This window comes from Oryctolagus cuniculus, chromosome 6 (genome assembly GCF_964237555.1).
Source record: "Oryctolagus cuniculus chromosome 6, mOryCun1.1, whole genome shotgun sequence".
Classification (NCBI taxonomy): domain Eukaryota; kingdom Metazoa; phylum Chordata; class Mammalia; order Lagomorpha; family Leporidae; genus Oryctolagus; species Oryctolagus cuniculus.
Window position 1 is genome coordinate 125,761,892 of NC_091437.1, and position 19,884 is coordinate 125,781,775.

At 38.4% G+C, this 19,884-nt stretch overlaps 1 protein-coding gene across 5 annotated transcripts in view; it reads right to left on the reverse strand.

Annotated features, from left to right (window-relative positions):
- RNF19A (ring finger protein 19A, RBR E3 ubiquitin protein ligase) overlaps positions 1 to 19,884 on the reverse strand; it is a 66,506-nt gene that overhangs the window by 35,472 nt on the left and 11,150 nt on the right. The window contains exon 2 of one of the 5 annotated variants that reach the window (XM_070075367.1): positions 4,920 to 5,028. The exons of 3 other annotated variants lie outside the window; for them this stretch is intronic. The gene's annotated coding sequence lies outside the window, so the exon portion shown is untranslated. Of the gene's footprint in view, positions 1 to 4,919; positions 5,033 to 19,884 lie in introns of all 5 variants that reach the window. One more of the 5 variants, XM_051843961.2, reaches the window with a different exon arrangement.

Sequence of the window (19,884 nt, forward strand, 5' to 3'; positions counted from 1 at the left end):
GAGGACATTGCTTAATCTTAATAAAACTTTCTAGAATTGAGCTGACTTAATCATCACTAAACTCTCAGATAAAACTTCTGCTCATTTTCACTCTTGCCTCAATGATTGCTCACTATATTTTGTTTTTAACTGACAACAAAATGTACATACAAAAGGTATAAGAATACCATAAACAATTCTGAAGAACAAAGTGAACAGAAGAGTTCTTACACTGCCTGATATAATTACATCTTATAAGTTATAGTATTAAGTATCATTACAGTATTCATTCACAAAGATGAATACCAAAGACCAATAGAATAGAACACAGGGAGAACAAGGTCCCATATATGAAAATACCTCAAAAAGTTCATGGAAAATTGAATTAAAAGTTCATTTTGCCCCCCACAAAAACACCCATAAATCCATTAATACAAGGGTTTAAAGCATTTCATGTAAAATATGTACTATGAAAAACTATTTATGGATTTCAAAAATTCTTTGGCACCAAAATAATGTACCTTTCAATTCCATTTTTTTCACAAAACTGTGTGTGTATACCTGATTGTTGATTTATGACAAAAGTGACATTGGTGAGCACTAAGAATGGCCTAGAAAAAGACAGTGCTATGTCTACTGGTAACTCATCTGAGAAAAGGAACTTGATCTATGGTTCACCCCATACACAAAAATCAATTTCATGTGTTTTACAAATCTAAATGTGAAGAGTAAAACCATAAACTTTCTAGGAGACAACAGAAGAGAATATTTCAATAAAAAGCTTTCTTAGACACATGAAAAACACTAACCATAAAAGACTAATAAGTTGGACAATAAAAATCAAGAGAGAGTAATTAAGTGTAGAGAAGACATCTACCATTTATAACCAATAAAGGGATAGTATCCACAATATGTTAAAAGAAAAACCAAGTCAGTAATAAATACAATCCAACAGAAAAATGGTAGAGGAGTTAATAGGCACTTTACAAAAGGATATATAAATATTGCCAACTTTACTGGTCATCAAGGAAAAATATATTGAAGTCACATTGAGAGATTACTACACATCCAGTAGAATAGCTAAAATTAAGACTAACGTTTCGGGGCCGGCGCTGTGGTGCAGCAGGTTAAAGCCCTGGCCTGAAGCGCTGGCATCCCATACGGGAGCCAGTTTGAGTCCCGGCTGCTCCTCTTCTGATCCAGCTCTCTGCTATGGCCCGGGAGAGCAGTAGAAGATGGCCCAAGTGCTTGGGCCCCTGTGCCCACGTGGGAGACCTGGAGGAAGCTCGTGGCTCCTGACTCCAGATCAGCGCAGTTGCAGCCGTTGCGGCCATCTGGGGAGTGAACCAGCGGGTGGAAGACCTCTCTGTCTCCACCTCTCTCTATAACTCTTTCAAATAAATAAAATAAATCTTTAAAAAAATAAAATAAAAAAATAAAAGACTAACATTTCCAAGTGTTGACAAGGTTGTGGAAGACTAGTTCCCTCACAGTGGGAATGTAAAATGGCACAACATTGGGAAACTGTTTAAAAATATGAAGGGTCTTCAAAAAGGCCGTGGAAAAATATATTTTGTAAAAAAACTATGTGGATTTCAAAATTTCTTTTGCATCAAACTTACAATTCACATTTCCATGAACAGCAGAATAGGTAAGTTGTAGTAGATTCATACTCCAGTGAATAAGGCAGTGAAAATGAATAATACCGTTATACACACAAAATAAGAAAAAAAAAAACTCACACAGAATGTGCTATATGATCCCATCTATATAAACTTCAGAACAGGTAGAACAAATATGCAATGTTAAGACTGTGGCTATCTTTGAGGGACAGGGGAGCAAAGGAAATTTTCTTGTGTAGTAGATTCAACAATGTTCACTTTGTGATAAACAACTGACAAACTCATGGTTAATGCTCTTTTTTGGATGACTGTCACAACACAACTAAAAAGTCAAAAAAAAAAAAAGAGCTTCTGGAGCTGATGATGACACATATCCTTGAGAAAGTCATAATGGTTTTCCAAGACAAAATCTGGAAAAATATTTCACTCAGCCAAAATTCATGAGTGTCCTCTAGTTTATTTTCCTGTTATTTGCAGTATTCCGCCTCAAATTTGAGGAAAAACATACAGTATAATGATAGATTTCTCTAAAATCATCTGCCATTTTTTCCTTTGCATGTTTTTACTTTATCTTACATTTCAAAATTTTCTCTGTACTGAGTTCAATATATGTATTTTGTTTTTAAAGACTTGAGAGGCAGAATTTCAGAGAGAGAGCAGTGTTCTATCCGCTGGTTTACTCCCTAAATGGCCACAGCAGCTGGAGCTGGGCTGATCCAAAGCCAGGAGCCAGAAGCTTCTTTTGGATCTCCCATGCTGGTGCAGGTCTAAGCACTTGTTCCATCTTCCACTGCTTTCCCAGGGAATCAGCAGGAAACTGGATAGGAAGAGAAGCAGCCAGGATGCGAACTGGCACTCATACCAATGCTGGTGCCACAGATGGAGGCTTAACCTACTATGCCACAGCACCAGTCCCCGTCCCCAGTAAATGTATTATAGTAAAGGTATAGCAAGCCCACCTTGGGTCATAAGACTTTTTGTAAAAAAAGAATTCTTTACATTTCATACTTTAAGATTTATTTACTATTTTGAAACAGTTACAGAGAGAAAGAGAGGGAAAGACAGTGAGGAGGAGGGAGGGAGAGCGCTTCCATCTTCCAGTTCATTCCTGATATGGCCACAATAGCCAGGACCCGGCCAGGCTGAAGCCAGGAGTTTCATCCAGGTATCCCACATAGGTGGTGGGAGCTAAACACGTGGGCCATCTTCTGCTTTTCACAAGCCATTAGCAGGGAGCTGGATCACAAGTGGAGCAGCTGAGACAACCAGCGTCCATAGCGGATGCCAGCATTGTAGGCAGCGGCTTTACCTGCTATGCCACAATGTCAGCTTCCTTGTCCTAAGACTTTATCATCTAAAATGTTAAACCAATGGTACTCAAACCAAATAGTACTCATTATCACTTGAAGAATCTTTCAAAATACTTTCAGAAATTTAACAAACACATTAATTACTATCCAAGAGAAAATCACATAAGGAAAGTGGAATATCCTATCTAGGAGGCCTTAACTATTGCAAACACATGAACAAGATTCAAAATAAAATCAATAAATCTGAATATTAAAAATGTGGTTTTTTTTTTAAGATTTTATTTATTGAGAGGCAGAATCACAGACAGGAAGAGGGAAAGACAGAAAAGTCTTCCATCCGCTGGTTCACTCCCAAAATGGCTGCAACAGCTGGAGCTGGGCAGATCCAGAGCCAGGAGCTTCTTCCAGGTCTCCCACGTGGGTGCAGGGGCCCAACAGCCTGGGCCATCTTCTACTGCTTTCCCAGGCCATGGCAGAGAGTTGGATCGGAGGTGCAGCCAGTATATGAACTGGTGCCCATATGGGTTGCCAGCGCTGCAGGTGGAAGCTTAGCCTACTACACCACAGCACCAGTCCCAAATGTAGTGTTCTTGTAAGATTAAAAAAATACTACACATAAAGTAAGAGAAAACAAGCATATCAAAGACTAATCTTCCTTATTGTACTAACAGCTTTTTTTTAAAAAAAATCTACTTGAAAGTCAATTTGCACAGATAAAGAGAGAGAGGAGAGAAACAGATATTCCATCTGCTGGTTCTCTCACCACATGGCTGTAACAACCAGGGCTAGGCCAGGCTGAAGCCAGGAGCCAGGAACATCATCCAGGTCTCCCACGTGGGTGGCAGGGGCCCAAACATTCGGGTCACCTTTTGTTGCTTTTTCCAGGCCATTAGCAGAGAGCTGGAACTGAAGTGGAGCAGCCAAGACACGTACTGGTGCCCACAAGGGATGCCAACATCACAGGTGGCACCTGCAACACAATGCTGGCCCCTGTACAAATAGCTTTCAAACAGTAAGAAAAAGACTTACAAACTAAGAATAAAATGAGCTAAGATGCAAAAGCCTGGAGGAAAAGAACTACAAAAATTAGGAAGACAGCAAACAGTATTCAACAATTAAAACTAAAGAAATGAAAATTTCAAACATTAGATACCAACTTTGTGCATATCAGGTTGACAAAGGTTATAAAGCGTTGATGAATGTGTAGTCAAACAAGTATCTGTATGCTGCTGCGAAGTATACAAATCCCCACAATTTTAGGGAATCAATATGGCATTATAAATAATCTTTAAAAAAAATAAAAAATTTAATTATTTGACAGGTAGAGTTACAGACCGTGAGAGAAAGGTCTTCCTTCCGTTGGTTCACTCCCCAAATGGCTGCAATGGCCAGAGCTGCACCGATCTGAAGCCAGGAGCCAGGTGCTTCTTCCCGGTCCCATGCCGGTGCAGGGGCCCAAGCACTTGGGCCATCTTCTAGTGCTATCCCCGACCACAGCAGAGAGCTGGACTGGAAGAGGAGCAACCGGGACTAGAACTGGCAACCATATGGGATGCTGGTGCCGCAGGCGGAGGATTAACCTAGTGCGCCACGGTGCTGGCCCCAATATATTAAACTTTAAAATGGAAATAAATGTTTTTCTACCCAGCAATCTTACATGTAAAATTTACCCTTCAAGATACAAGGATACAAGGAAATCCATCAGTCTAGTTGAAGAAACAAACAAACAAAAAAAAAAAGAAACACAAAAGAAATAAAGCCATATAAAACCTAGAAAATGGGGCTCTTAAATGAACCAACCACAATTTAAGTGTAATGAAATGAGGATTTAGGGCTGGAGCTACGGAGCACTGGGTTAAGCCATGGTTGACAACCCCTACATCATATATGGGTGTTGGTTTGAGCCCCTCCGAGCTGCTCCACTTCCAATCCCACTCCCTGCTAATAGGTCTGGGAGCCAGCAGATGACACAGTGCTTAGGCCCCTGCCACCCATGTGGGAGACTCACCTGCAGTTCCAGGCTCCTGGCTTCAGTCTGGTCCAGCCACAGACCTTGATGCCATTTGGGGAGTGAACCAGCCAATGGAAGATCTGTCTCTCCCTTTCTCTCTGTAACTCTGCCTTTCAAATAGATATTTAAAAAAAAAAAAAAAAGTTGGTATCTAGTAAATGCTTTATTAGTTAAAAAAAATCAACATTCTTACATAGAATGCTGACTGAACAATGAAAATGGCAAAACAGCATGTATAGTATGAGCCCATGTGTAGAAAAAAAAAACACACAGGCTTACATATGTATATACAATTTCTGGAAAAATATGTTAAGGAAACCAGTAACAGATGTGGCATTTAGCCCAGTTGTTAAGACATCTGTGTCTCACATTTGTGGCTCTGGTTCCTAACTACCTTCCTGCTAATACAGACCCTAGAAGACAACAGTGATGGTTCAAGTAAATGGATTCCTGACACCCACACAGGAGACAGGGACTGCAATCCCAGCTCTTGGCTTTGGCATCAGCCCAGCTCAGGCTACTGCAGGCTGCAGGCATTTAGAGAGTGAATCAGGGTATGGCAGCTGTCTGTCTGTATTTCTCAAAACCAAACAAAAAAGAAACCATTAACAATGACTACCTTAGAGTATACGCTGCAATCTTTAGTATTTACTATCTGCCTTCCACATAGTTTAAAATTGCATATTGTACATCTATCACTAATAGTTAAAAACAGAATCCCACAAACAACAAAAAGTTAGCACTATTCAACCAAAATTTCTGGGGATGGGGTCCTGAGCTTGCACATTTTAAAAATATTCCTCAAGAATTTAGTTAGACCCTCTGGTTAAAAAGCACTAAATACTAAAGGGACTTTGTTAAACCCTTTCACTTAAAACCAAAATCCTATAGGCCTGGCACACAAAGCAAGGCTCCTTATTTTTTATTACTTTCAGTACCAGTGAAGAACCTCTAAACAAACTATAGTATGGAGAAAAGACACTTTAAAAATAAAAATCACATAAATTAATGAATATTCTCTATATTAATACTGAAAAGATTATGTATTACATATAATGTGTATGACTGAAGAGGATTGGGAATGCCTCCATCATGTTCTGTGGCCTAACTATGGAGTTGAAATTAGGTGAACACTGAGGTCCTCATCATTAACAAGACAGATATGATCCCTTATCCTCAGTGTGACTATCTATAGAAAAAACATACTAACCTAAAACCAGTAATTACAAAGCTGTATTTATTTATTTATTTATTTATTTATTTATTTATTTATTTTTGACAGGCAGAGTGGACAGTGAGAGAGAGAGACAGAAAGGTCTTCCTTTGCCGTTGGTTCACCCTCCAATGGCCGCTACGGCCGGCGCACCGCGCTGATCCGATGGCAGGAGCCAGGTGCTTCTCCTGGTCTCCCATGGGGTGCAGGGCCCAAGGACTTGGGCCATCCTCCACTGCACTCCCTGGCCACAGCAGAGAGCTGGCCTGGAAGAGGGGCAACCGGGACAGAATCCAGCGCCCCGACCGGGACTAGAACCCGGTGTGCCGGCGCTGCAAGGTGGAGGATTAGCCTAGTGAGCTGCAGCGCCGGCCAATAGTAGATAATTAAACACCAAATTATCTCCATTGCAGAAGGTAGCAGCTGAAATCTCTATTCAGCTGCTTCTGCCTTTCAGCCATTATTTTCCATTATGCTCCTTTAAACAACTTCCCATACACAGTGAAGGGCTGACTAGGTATTTCAGGAAATTTTTTTTGGCTATCCTATTATAAGCTCCTCCTTTCTGAGAGTTATCCAATTCCCAGCCAGTGAAGGAGTCTCAAACTCCACCTCACACATACTTTGGCTTTCTGGCTAAGTTTCAGTTTTCCTGTTTCACATGAACTTCTCGAGTGCAAAGATATGTGTGTGTGCTCGGGTATGTGTATAAAACGTTTGGCAGTTTTCCAAAGAGCATCTTCCTCTAGGCTCCAAGAAACAATATTTTTAAAGAAGATGTTATTTGTTGGAAAGGTAGGATAATAGAGAGGGAGAGACAGAGAGATATTCCATCCACTGGTTTATTCCCCAAATGGCAACAATGGCCAGGGCTTGGCCAGGCAGAAGCCAGATACTGCATTTGGGTTTCCCATGTGGGTGACAAAGACCCAAGCACTTGATCCATTTTTCCCTACGTTCCTAGGTACACTGGCAGGGAGCTGGAAGTGAAGTAGAGCAGCCTGCACACAAACCAGTGCCCAAATGCGATGCTGGCATCTCAGGCAGTGGCATTACCCACTAAGCAACAATGTCAGCCCCAGGGATACATTGTTCTTGACTACATACACTGCTGTAACAGGAAACCTGGGCCTAATTTTAAAGAATGCATTTGTGATTTTCACAATAAAAACATTTACTAAACTGCTTTTTAAAAATTATCTTTTAAGTTTCTCAAGGAGAGCCCAAAGGACCCTGGGCCTTAATCTCTATCCTGACACAGGAGTCAGGCAAGGCTATGGACTCCTTGTTCCCCTGGCAAAGCTGTGGAACCATATGCTGACTCTGCAATAAAATATTTTTGTTCTTAAAAACAAATAAGTGGCTGGAGGATTGCCTCCTAGCCCATGCAGGAGTTTAGGAGGGCATGGAACACTGTGCCTCCAGGGAAGGCTTGACTGCTTGTGGGGGCAGGAGCCCCAAGCACATTTCCCCCACCGCTCTCTGCTCTCTGTTGAAGGGTCTTGCAATTATCAATCAGGTAAACAGCTCCCAGGTGTGGCCCAGGCCCATTAGGACCACCTGGAAAGCTACTAGACCACATGACCTTCAAGCTGTTTGGAGAAGCATAGCCGTGCCAATATCGGCTTTATCCTATAGAATTAGTGTTGCCCTGAATTAGCTAGGCCCCTCTGCCTGCTTAAGCTTTAAAAGCTTATGCTTTGTCAGGCTTGGAAAGCCAAGAAACTGTGGCAAAAAATATCCTACATGAAAGATCTCTGTGAGTGAGACCCCAGTGGAAATAAGAGGCCAAAGAAGGAGGTACTTTTCTCTGAAGGGAGGAGAGAACTTCCATTTTGCTTAAGGCCTTGTCCAAATACTAATGGAGTTTGTAAAGGCTTCCATAGCCTTGGCAGCGCATGGCAAGAGCCTCAGGTGGTCACTGACGTCATAAATAAGAGTGTTAACTGTTAAATTAACAACAGAAGTCACTGTGCACTTACTCTCCATGTAGGACCTCTGTCCTTAATGAGTTGTACTATGAAAATTAACTGCAAAACTTGTTCTCAAACAGTACTTTATATGTTTTGTGTGTGTGTGTGTGTGTGTATGCACAAGCGCACGCGCAACCTGTTGAAATCTTTTAGTATAGAGTTGGTCTTCTGTATATAAATTGAAAATGAATCTTAATGAAGAATGGGATGGGAGAGGGTGTGGGGCTGGGAGGGTGGGAATGAGGGAAAGAACCACTATATCCTAAAGTTATATCTATGAAATTTGCATTCATTAATTAAAAGCTTTAAAACAAAACAAAAAAAGCTTATGCTTGATAGTTGATAAACGGGGCATGTTCACCGAAACTTGTCTCCAGTGCTTCTTGTTGAAGAATGCTCTCGCCTCACTACCCTAGAAATGAATCTGCACAAGTTTAAGGTCTTCTAGGATTAACTAAATTTGTTAAAATTTTTGCTCCAAGTAACCTGTATAACTATTAACATTTATTCTTTCAAATAAATGTATCCAGTGTCTACCATGTGCCAGATACTCTGTTAGATATACAAAAGTGAACAAAACACACAGGGCCCCTATTCTGTGGAACTTTCATTCCAGTACACCTAACCTAAGCACTGAAGAGACATTTCAGACTACATTTTTTTTTTAAGATTAAAACGGAATTAATTAACTTTATTAACTTGCTGATATTTCAGATATATAATGTGAATTATACTTTAAGCAGAAAATATAATTTTCTACTAGTATTTATTGCACATTTATAGAAACTGGACATATAATAAGCCAAAAAGAAAATCAAACAGCAAAATTTACAAGATAATTATTTGACCATTAGCAATACAAATTAAGAACAAGAAGATATAAACAAAAATGTGGTTACATAAATTAAAAAATTAATCTTATAGTTAATTCTACTTTCAAATTATTTTCTTCAGACACATACATAGAAAGACTAATAAAATTTATGAAGTAGATACAAAGATAATGTATGACACAAATGTTTTTTTTTGTCAAGCAATAATAATTGGAAGTAAAAGAAGAAACATTCATTTTTAGAGTGTGCACTTTAGAAGAGGAATGGCAAAATACATCTAAATAAAACTGAAAGTAGATCATTGTATAAATTAAGAGAAAATAAGAGGAAGGAGGAGGAAGAGTTAGATTGTGGGCGGGAGGGAAAGTAGGGCGAGAAGTATCACTATGTTCCTAAACCTGTATGTATGAAATATGAAATTTGTTTACCTTAAATAAAATGAAAACAGGATGAAAGATTTTAATTAAAAATCAGATGAAGTATAATACAATCTTCTCCGAATAGTAATATCAAAGACTCACCAAGGTTCTAAATCTTAATAAAGTATTCTTTTCTTCAGCATACTTTTTAAAGGAAATAACTTGGTTTATATTTAGGCATATATGGTAACTTCATAATTTAAACAAGTATTTATCAAAAATCTGTCTTAATTTTCTTTGTAATTGATTCTAAGTATGTTTGACAGCATTCTATTTTTCATAGAGACAATGGTTTTCTACACCCTAACACTTTGGCAGACAATTTAAATTGCAAAAAAAAAAAATTATAGTTGTTTTACCAAATGATTTAGTATAGAGAATACTCATTTAGTTCACTATATGTGAACCAATTTTAGCAGAACAAGAACCAATTTTAGTAGAACAGTGGGGCATGCTTAAAATCTATTTTTGCTCTGCTCTGCCAATAGTGTTAAGAGGTTCTTAAGACAATGAGAAAAGGAATTATCTTTTTGTGACATCTCCTATGCATTGTTGCAAACATCAACTTATCAAATTTGAACGTAGTCATATATAATTTACTGTAGTATTTGACTAACAAAAAACCAGAATGATCAGAATTCATTCATTTATCAGGCTAAAACTACAAGTAATGTGTTAGAAATTATATATTTAATTAAAAGAAATGATGTATTTATTTTACAGATGCCAATTTTGGCTCAAAGTAAACAGCTTCAGTAAATGTGAATCACAACTTTTTTTTTTTTTTTTTTTTTTTTGACAGGCAGAGTGGATAGTGAGAGAGACAGAGACAGAGAGAAAGGTCTTCATTTGCCGTTGGTTCACCCTCCAATGGCCGCCGCGGCCAGCGCGGTGCACGCACTGCACTGATCCCATGGCAGGAGTCAGGTACTTATCCTAGTCTCCCATGGGGTGCAGGGCCCAAGGACTTGGGCCATCCTCCACTGCACTCCCTGGCCACAGCAGAGAGCTGGCCTGGAAGAGGGGCAACTGGGAAAGAATCCAGCGCCCCGACCGGGACTAGAATCCAGTGTGCCGGCGCTGCAAGGCGGAGGATTAGCCTAGTGAGCCACGGCGTCGGCAGAACATTTTAGTCTTTAAATCGTTTAGGTTGTCATGTATGTCTTACTTAGATCACTAAAGTTTACTGTAATCAAGTTAGTTTAAGGGTTATTTAAATGTTTAAAGTTATCAAGTCTATGTCATCCAAAATCTAAATATCTCTTTATAAGACTTTAATTTACCAGTCTCAAATTGGGAAAAGCTATATTTTCCTCTAATAAATCAATTCCCCAACAAATTTAGATACTAAGCAGCAAAGCATTTCTCTGAGCCTAACTCTTGCTATACAATTAATAGTGAGGAGACAGATTTTCTATAAAAACTGATTAATTAAGGGGCCAAAGATGTGGCATAGAGGGTTTTGTTTTGTTTTTGTCCCTTTTTAAAAAAGATTTGTTTATTTAGTTGAAAGGCAGAGTTAGAAGGAGAGGCAAAGATATCTTCAATCTGCTGGTTCACTCCCCACATGGTTGCAATGGCTGGGGCCAGGCCAGGCTAAAACCAGGAGATTCTGGGTCTCTCGTGAGGGTACAGGGGCCCAAGCACTTGTGTCATCTTCAGGGTGGCCTGCAATGCCAACATCCTATGTGGGTGCTGTTTTGAGTCCAGGCTGCTCCACTTCTGATCCAGCTCCTTGCTAATGTGTCTGGGAAGGCAGTAAAAGATGGCCCAAGTGCTTGAAAGAACCAGATAAAGCTCTTGGCTTCTATCTGGCCCGGCCAAGTCCCACCACAGTGGCTATTTGAGGAGTGAACCAGCAGATGGAAGATCTCTCTGCATCCCTCCTCTCTCACCTTTTCTGTAACTCTGCCTTTCAAAGAAATAAATTTTAAAAATGAAAACTGACATTAAAAATCTCTTTATACAGCATATTAAAGTAGAAACATAATAGGGACAATACATTTTTAGAAAAGGATAGGAATGTTTAAAATGAATAGCTAACACATGGATTACCTTCAGAGAAATTAATGAAATCTCATACTGCATACTAAATTGTGAATATAACATTCTAGTGACGGGATACATCCTGGGCTTAACAAATTTTCCAAGAAGTCTAAAGTCTAAAGGAAGGACTATTACTATGTCAGAATTTAACCTGCCAATAAAAGTTAACATATACTTCTATAAATTTTCTTATATTAGTACAATATTCATACCTCTACCAATTATAAGCTCAATTAGAACATACTTCCACTTCCTTAAAACCTGAAACTGCAGCTATTTCTAAACAAGCTTTTAGGAAGGTCAAAAACAACCCCAAGCAAATGTCTACACTCACCACGTGAGAATAAATGTTAGGTAGTAGATGCTTCTCCACTTGTACTGAAAATAGCCATATAACATTTTAAAAAAGGTTAATCAATATTGTATGTTCAAAGGTGATTAACTTTAAATATGCATAAAGAAATTTCAGTCCTATTATTTCATCTTCCCAATGGCAATTAAAACTGAAAAGTGTTTTTGAGTTCATTATTCCTTGTAAGTCAATTAACAGTGTCTCTATGTAAAATATAATGAAGAAGAAAAACATTTAATGTCTAAATCTGAAATGCAGCAATAGTACTAGAAATACAATCTAAATGCTTTTCAATTATTTCAATGTCTCCTGAGAAACATGAGCATATTATATGCTGACCAAAGGAAATCTTGGTTCTGTGGTTCTCTACCAAGTGTGGTTTTTTTGTTTTTTTTTTTTTTTTTTTTTTTTTTTTTTAAGATTTATTTATTTATTTGAAAGAGTTACACAGAGAGAAGAGAAGGGGGGTGGGTGGGCTTCCACCCAATGGATCACTCCCCAACTGGCTGCAAAGCCTGGAGCCAGGAGCTTCTTCCTGGTCTCCCACATGGGTGCAGGGGCCCAAGGACTTGAGCCATCTTCTTACTGCTTTCCCAGGCCATAGCAGAGAGCTGGATGGAGAGTGGAGCAGCCGGGTCTCAAACCAGCACCCATATGGGATGCCGGCGCTTCAGGCCAGGGCATTAACCTACTATGCCACAGCACTGGCCCCTACCAAGTGGTTTTGTTGCTTTAGTTTAGTTGCAACCTTTTTTAGATCATCTTTGTGAAATAGGGAAAACAAATTGTGAAAGAGATACTTGTATGTATGTCTTTTGTGTGTGTGTATGTGTCTGATTTTCCTCCTGTGCACAATGGAGGACTACATTTTTCATCCCACTGCTAACAGTGAGGTGTAGCCATACAACTAGTCCTGGCCAATGCCACTGAAGTATAATGATAAATGACATCTCAAGGACTGGTCCTAAAATCACTTCTTCAAACATACTTCACAGTCTGTCTTCACTCAGTGCCTGGCTAACTATAGTAATGCCAGTGGGTGACTCCAAGCAGACCTGAGAGAACAGCAGTCAGAAGATTTAAGGAATCTAGGTATATGAGTCAGACACATAGTTCTCTGTGTGAGAAATGAATTTTTACTGTGTTCTCTCATGAGATTTTGGGTTGTTCATTTCAAACATAACTATGTCATATCCACCTGAAAGCAGAGAGATAAAGTGAGGTAATAAAATTTAGAATAGTTGGGGGCAAAGTTTTTAAAATGAGTAATAGAGTTATTTTATTAAGAGAGCAATGCATGCATCAGAATATCTTGGTTCAAGTTCAGCCTCTGAGACTTAAATAGCTATGTTAACACTGGGTTAAATTATTAAGATTTAGTTTCTTCAACTATAAAAATGGGAGCAACAATAGTACCTAGAGTCCACAGACTATGAAGATGAAATAAAGCATACAAAGAACTCAAGATAGGATATGGCAATACTGATTACTTAATAAATATTAGCTATGACTATTATAAATATTTGAGAAGATGGCACAAGCATATTATTATGGTTGGAGACCCCCCCCAACACTGTGGTGGAATTTAACTCCCATCTTGAAGCATTAAAAGGGTGGAAATTTAACCCAATTATGGTGTTTAGCTTGTGCCTTCAGGAAGTGATCAGGATTAGATAAAGCCATTCAGAAGGAGCCCCTATGACTGAATCCCAGCAATTTAATAAGAAAAGGCAGAGACACACAAAAACATGTGATTCCTATCTCTTGCCATGTGAACTCTGCCAGCAAGAAGGCCATTACCTGTAGGTACAGGCCCATAAACCAAAATAAACCCCTTTCCTTTATAAAGTAGCCTGCTCTGTTATTTTGTTATAGTATTGAAAGACTGACTAATGCATGCATCTAAAACATTTTCTAGAAGAAACTGTTAGAAGGATTATCACACGTGAGGTTAGAAATAAAATGAGGGGTCGGCACCGGGCATGATGGATGAGGCCGCTGCCTGCAGTGCCAGAATCCCATATGGGCATTGGTCTGAGTCTCTGCTGCTCCGCTGCTGGCTCTGAAATGGCTTCCTACTATAATCACAATAGTTAGCCACTTGGATGTTTAACATATATTATTATAGTATGTGAATTTATTAAAGGCAATATAAATGTTTTTCAGTTATATTTATATAGCTACAAACCTAACTCAAGTGATCTAATATTAAAACCTCAATCAACTACTTATGAATGAAAGGTGAAACTCAATAAATCATTAGCGCAGGCAAGTACAAGTTTCTGCCTATCAGTTTCTATTTTTGGAAGACAAATGCTTCTTAGGAGCCAAAAACACTAGTTTGAGTTCTACCTTTAAGACAGATTCTGTGTTTTGTCAAACTTTGCTTTATACCTTTGTCAAACCAATGGTTAAGAATGTTATATGAATATAGTTTTAATAATCTGTGTTTACTTTAAAATATATGGGTGAAATGGTCATGTTTCCATTTGATCACTGTTACTATAGTCCTGCTAAACTATAGTCTTTTTACTTTTTACTTGTGGAACTCTTCATTTGGTGCAGCATTAAGCCCTTGACTATTAATTTTTTTTTATTTTTTAAAGATTTATTTATTTGAAAGTCAGAGTTACACAGAGAGAGGAGAGGTAAAGAGGTAGAGAGGTAGAGAGAGAGAGAGAGAAAGAGGTCTTCCACCACTGGTTCACACTCTACAATTGGCTGCAATGGCTGGAGCTGACCCTATACGAAGCCAGGACCCAGGAGCTTCTTCCAGGTTTCCCACGCAGGCACAGGGGGCCAAGGACTTGGGCTGTCTTCTACTGCTTTCCCAGGCCATAGCAGAGAGCTGGATCAGAAGTAGAATAGCCAGGACTCAAACTGGCACCCATACGGGATGCCAGCACTACAGGTGGTGGCTTTATCCTCTACACCACAGCTATGGCTCCTATTAATGTAATTTAAAAACATGTTATCTCAGGGCCTGGGTTGCAGCACAGTGGGTTGTTTTCACCTGCTATGCCAACATCCTCAATGGGTGCAGGTTTGAGTCCTGGCTGTGCCACTTCCAATCTCTGCTAATACGCCTGGGAAAGCAGTGGAGGATGTCCCAAGTACTTGGGTCCCTGCACCCATGTGGGAGACCAAGATGAAGCTCCTGGTTTTAGCCTGGCCAAGCCCTGGCAGTTGTGGCTATTTGGGGAGTGCACCAGTGGATGGACTCTCTCATACTTGCTCACTCCCGCTTCTCTGTGTCTTTCAAATAAGTAAATAAATCTTTTTTAAAAAACACATTATCTGAAAAACTAAAAGTGAGCTAAACTAAAAAACCAATAAGCAAGGCTGAGACTGAATCAGTAATAATAAAGAAACACCCAGAACTGGGTAGAGGACTTCTCTGCTGATTTATATCACACTTTTAAAGAAGAACTATCTCCAATTCTTCTTAAACTACTCAAAACTGAAAGGGAGAGTATCCTTCTAAATTGTATGAGGCAAATATTACTTTAATTCCAAATCAGAAAATGATACAGCCAAAAAAAGAGAACTACCGACCAATATCCTTGATGAACACAGATGCGAAACTCCAGAACAAAATACTAGCCAATCAAATCGAACACGTCAAAAAGCTCATCCACCTGGACAAGTGGGATTTATCCTTGGTATATAGGGATGGTTCAGCATATGCAGATTAATAATTCTGATATATCACATTAACAAACTGAATAATAAATTTCATGATTATCTCAATAGATGCAGAGTAAGCATTTGGTGAAATATAACATCCTCTCATGATGAAAAGAAATCTTATGCAAAATGAGTACAGAAGAAATACATCTCAACATAATCAAGACAATATATGACAAACTTACAGCCAGGATCAAAGAAATCAAAGGGATACAAATTAGAAAAAAAGTTGAATTAGCAGATAATGATCCTATGTATAGGGGAAGCAAAAGATTTCACTTAGAGACTATCAGAATTATTCATAAGAGTTTGGCAAAGCTGCAGGTTATAAAATCAATACACAGGGCCAGTGCTGTGGTATACAAGGTTAAGCCTCGGCCTGCAGTGACAGCATCCCATATGCATGCCAGTTCAAGTCCCAGCTGCTCCACTTCTGATCTAATTCTCTGCTAATGCACCTGGGAAAGCAGAAGATAGTCCAAGTACTTGGGCCCTTGCACCCAGGTGGGAGACCTGGAAGAAGCTCTGGATCCTAGCTTTAGCCTGGCCCAACCCCAGCAATTGAGTCTATTTGGGGAGTGAACCAGCAGATGTAAGAGTGATCTCTCTCTCTGCCTTTCAAATAAATAAATCTTTTTTTAAAAAAATCAACACACAAAAATCAATAGTATTTGTATACATGAACAGTGCCATGGCTAAGAACTTGTAGGATCAGTACCATTCTCAATAACTACAAAAAAAATTAAATACCTTGGAATAAATTTAACTAAGGATGTGAAAAATCTCTACAATGAAAATTACAAAACATTGAAGAAAGAAATAGAAGATACAAAAAAATGGAAAAATCTTCCATGTTTGTCAAATGGAAAAATTACTATCATCCAAATGTTGATAGTATCTAGAACAATTTAGATTTAATGCAATCCCAATCCAAATGCCAAGAACATTCTTCTTAGATCCAGAAAAAAATGGTGCTAAAATTCATATGAAAACACAAGAGACCCCAAATAGCTAAAGCAATCTTAAACAACGAAAACAAAGCCATAGGCATCACAATACCAGATTTCAAGACATTCTACAGTGCAATTATAATCAAAACAGCCTGGTACTGGCACAAAAATAGACATGTAGACCAATGGAACAGAATAGAAACCCCAGAAATTAATCCACACATCTACAATCAACTAATCTTTGACAAAGGAGCTAAAATCAATCCCTGGAGAAGGGACAATCTCTTCAACAAATGGTGTTGAGAAAATGGGATCTATGCTTGCAGTATGAAACAAGACTCCTACCTTACTCCTTACATAAAAATCAACTCACAGATGGATCAAGCATCTAATCTATATCCTGATACCATCAAATTACTAGAGGAAAACATTGGGGAAACTCTGCAAGATACTGGCAGAGGCAAAGACTTCTTAGAAAACACTCTAGAAGCACAGGCAGTAAAAGCAAAAACAGACACATGGGAATAGCATCAAGCTAAGAAGCTTCTGCACAGCAAAGGAAACACTCAACAAACAAAAGAGTCAATCAAATAGGAGAAAATATTTGCAAACTATGCAACTGATAAAGGATTAATATCCAGAATATATAAAGATCTGAAGAAGCTCAACAACAAAACAACCCAGTTAAGACATGGGCAAAGGACATGAACAGGCATTTTTCAAAGGATGAAACAAAAATGGCCAACAGACATATGAAAAAATGCTCAGGATTTTTTTGGCCTTCAGGGATATGCAAATAAAAACCACAATGAGGTTTCACCTCACCCCAGTTAGAATGGCTATTATTCAAAAATTGAAAAATAATAAATGCTTGTGACAATGTGGAGAAAAAGTTACCCTTAATGCACTGTTGGGAATATAAACTAGTACAACCATTATGGAAGATAGTATGGAGATTCCTCAGAAATCTGAATATAGATTTACCATATGACACAGCCATCCCACTCCTGGGAATTTACCCAAAGGAAATGAAGTCAGTACATGGAAGAGCTATTTGTACCCTTGTGTTTATTGCAGCTCGATTCACAATAGCTAAGATACAGAATCAGCCTGGATGTCCACCAACTGATGATTGGGAAAAAAAATGTTATTAATATACAATGGACAGTACTACTCAGTCATAATAAAGAATGAAATGTTGTCTTTTGCAACTAAATGGATGCAGCTGAAGACCATTATGCTTAGTGTAATATGACAGTCCCAAAAAGACAAATATCATGTTTTCTTTGGTACAGAATACACAAAAAAGTGTAAGAATGAAATTGACATCTTATGATTTTATTATGTCTATACTCCTGTAGTACAGTTGTCTTTCAACTATTTACTTGTTGAGCATTACGGTTAAGTGGTACACTAAGCCTGTGATTATAAAGTAATTTGTAATTATGTTATTGCAAAAATTAAAAGGAAAAAAAGAAACAAAGGGAAGATAGGGGATTGAGAGAGGGAGGGAGGAACAGGAAGACAGGGAAGTATGGTTATCTTAGAATTTTATTTATGAAACATATAAAATTGGTTCTTATATTAATAAAAAGTTTTTAAAGCAAAAAAAATATTATCTCAAAAACTGAAAGACAAGGAAGGAGAGAGAGGGAGGGAGGGAATATCATTATATTCTTTGAATTGTATCTATGAACTATACTGAAGTTATTATAAACAATTTTTTGTATTAAAAAAAGATGGTTTCTGTGATTTTTGAAGTAGAAACCAAAAGTTCAGAATAAATTATTGATCTCATGGTTAAGATACTGTTTGAAATATCTTCATTCCATCAGAGTGCCTAGATTTCAGTCCCTACTACAACTTCCTACTAATTAGCATTTAGAGGCAGCAGGCCATGGCCCAAGTGGTTGGGTTCCAACTACTCACATGGGAGAAGTTCCTGGCTTGCTTTAGTCCAACCCTGCCTCTTGTGGGCATTTGGAGAATGAACCAACAGATGGGAGTTCTTTCCTTACCTCTTAAATAAATAAAATACAATAAACAAACACTGTTTCAATATGCTACAAAGCCTCCCAAAAGAGATGGCTCTTCTCAAACAGCTTCACAAACATGCACCTGCCACATTTATGTAGTTAAGCCTATTCTTGATTGGGGGTATAACAAAATGGTGCTTTTTGTTTACATAATATTCATTACCCAATTTATTACAAAAAGTAGCTGTTATAGAGAGGAGGAACTATTATTCCATTTTCCTCTTTTAAAAAATTAAAAATATTTTGGCTTGCTTATTCCAGGTCCTCTTTCATAAGAAGGGCAAACAATACACCAACAGGGAAATAGTAGAGAAAGTAGTGTGTAAAATGCCAGGCATAATCAAATACTCAAAGACATGCGAGTTTAAATAAGTTCATAAAAGATATCTAGCTATCAAATTTCCTCAGCCAGTTAAAATACACATTGTTGTACATCAACAGAAGAGAATGTTAACCTAGTTAGCATGAGATCTCAGTCAAGTCTGTCCAGGTTTTCTGAATTTCAGTTTAATTATTTGAAAACTTAGGCAGTAAGCTCAGTTAACATCTCCGGTCCCTTAGTTCTAGAGAGCTATAATTCTAATGTAAAACATACACACAGTTTTAATACAAAAAATACTCTAAAGTTAAAAGTAGATAATGGACAAGAGCCTCGGGTGATTACTGACATCATAAATAAGAGTGTCAATTGTTAAATCAACAACAGGATTCACTGTGCACTTGCTCCCCATGTAAGACCTCTGTCCTTGATGTGTTATACTATGAGAATTCATGGTAAAACTAGTCTTCAAACAGTACTTTATACTTTGTGTATCTGTGTGGGTGCAAACTGTTGAAATCTTGGCTATGGAACCTATCCTAGTATTCTAAACTAAACTTTACATTTTATAAGTGAGAAAAAATGAAGCCTAGAGCTACTTTGGTCCAATATGTCACCATTAATTACATGAAGCTATTCAAATTTTTATTTTCCATTTTATTATTGGGGAGGAGGAGGAGGAAGGTGGGTGGAGAGGGGAGAGAAGCATGGAAACATACCCTGGTTCACTTTCCAAATGCTTGCAATAGCCAGGGCTGAGCCAGGAGCCAAGAACTCCATCTGGGTCTCCCATATAGGTGGCAGGGATCCTAGTACTAGAGCCATCACCTGCTGCCTCCCTGGGAATGCATTTGCAGGAAGCTAGATTGGAAGTCTAATAGATGGGACTTGAACCACATACTCTGAGATACAGGTGTCCCAAAAAGCAACTTAAAGCACTGCACCAAACACCTACCCACATATGAGGCTATTCAAATTTACCTAGATTTTAATTTCAGCCCCTCAATTGCACTAGTCACATTTCAACTGCTCTATAGTTTTATATGGCTACTGGCTGCCACAATGGACAGCAAACAAAGCTCTACTGGAGAACACTGGTCTACAAATTAAGTGATTTATCTACACAGCTAATTA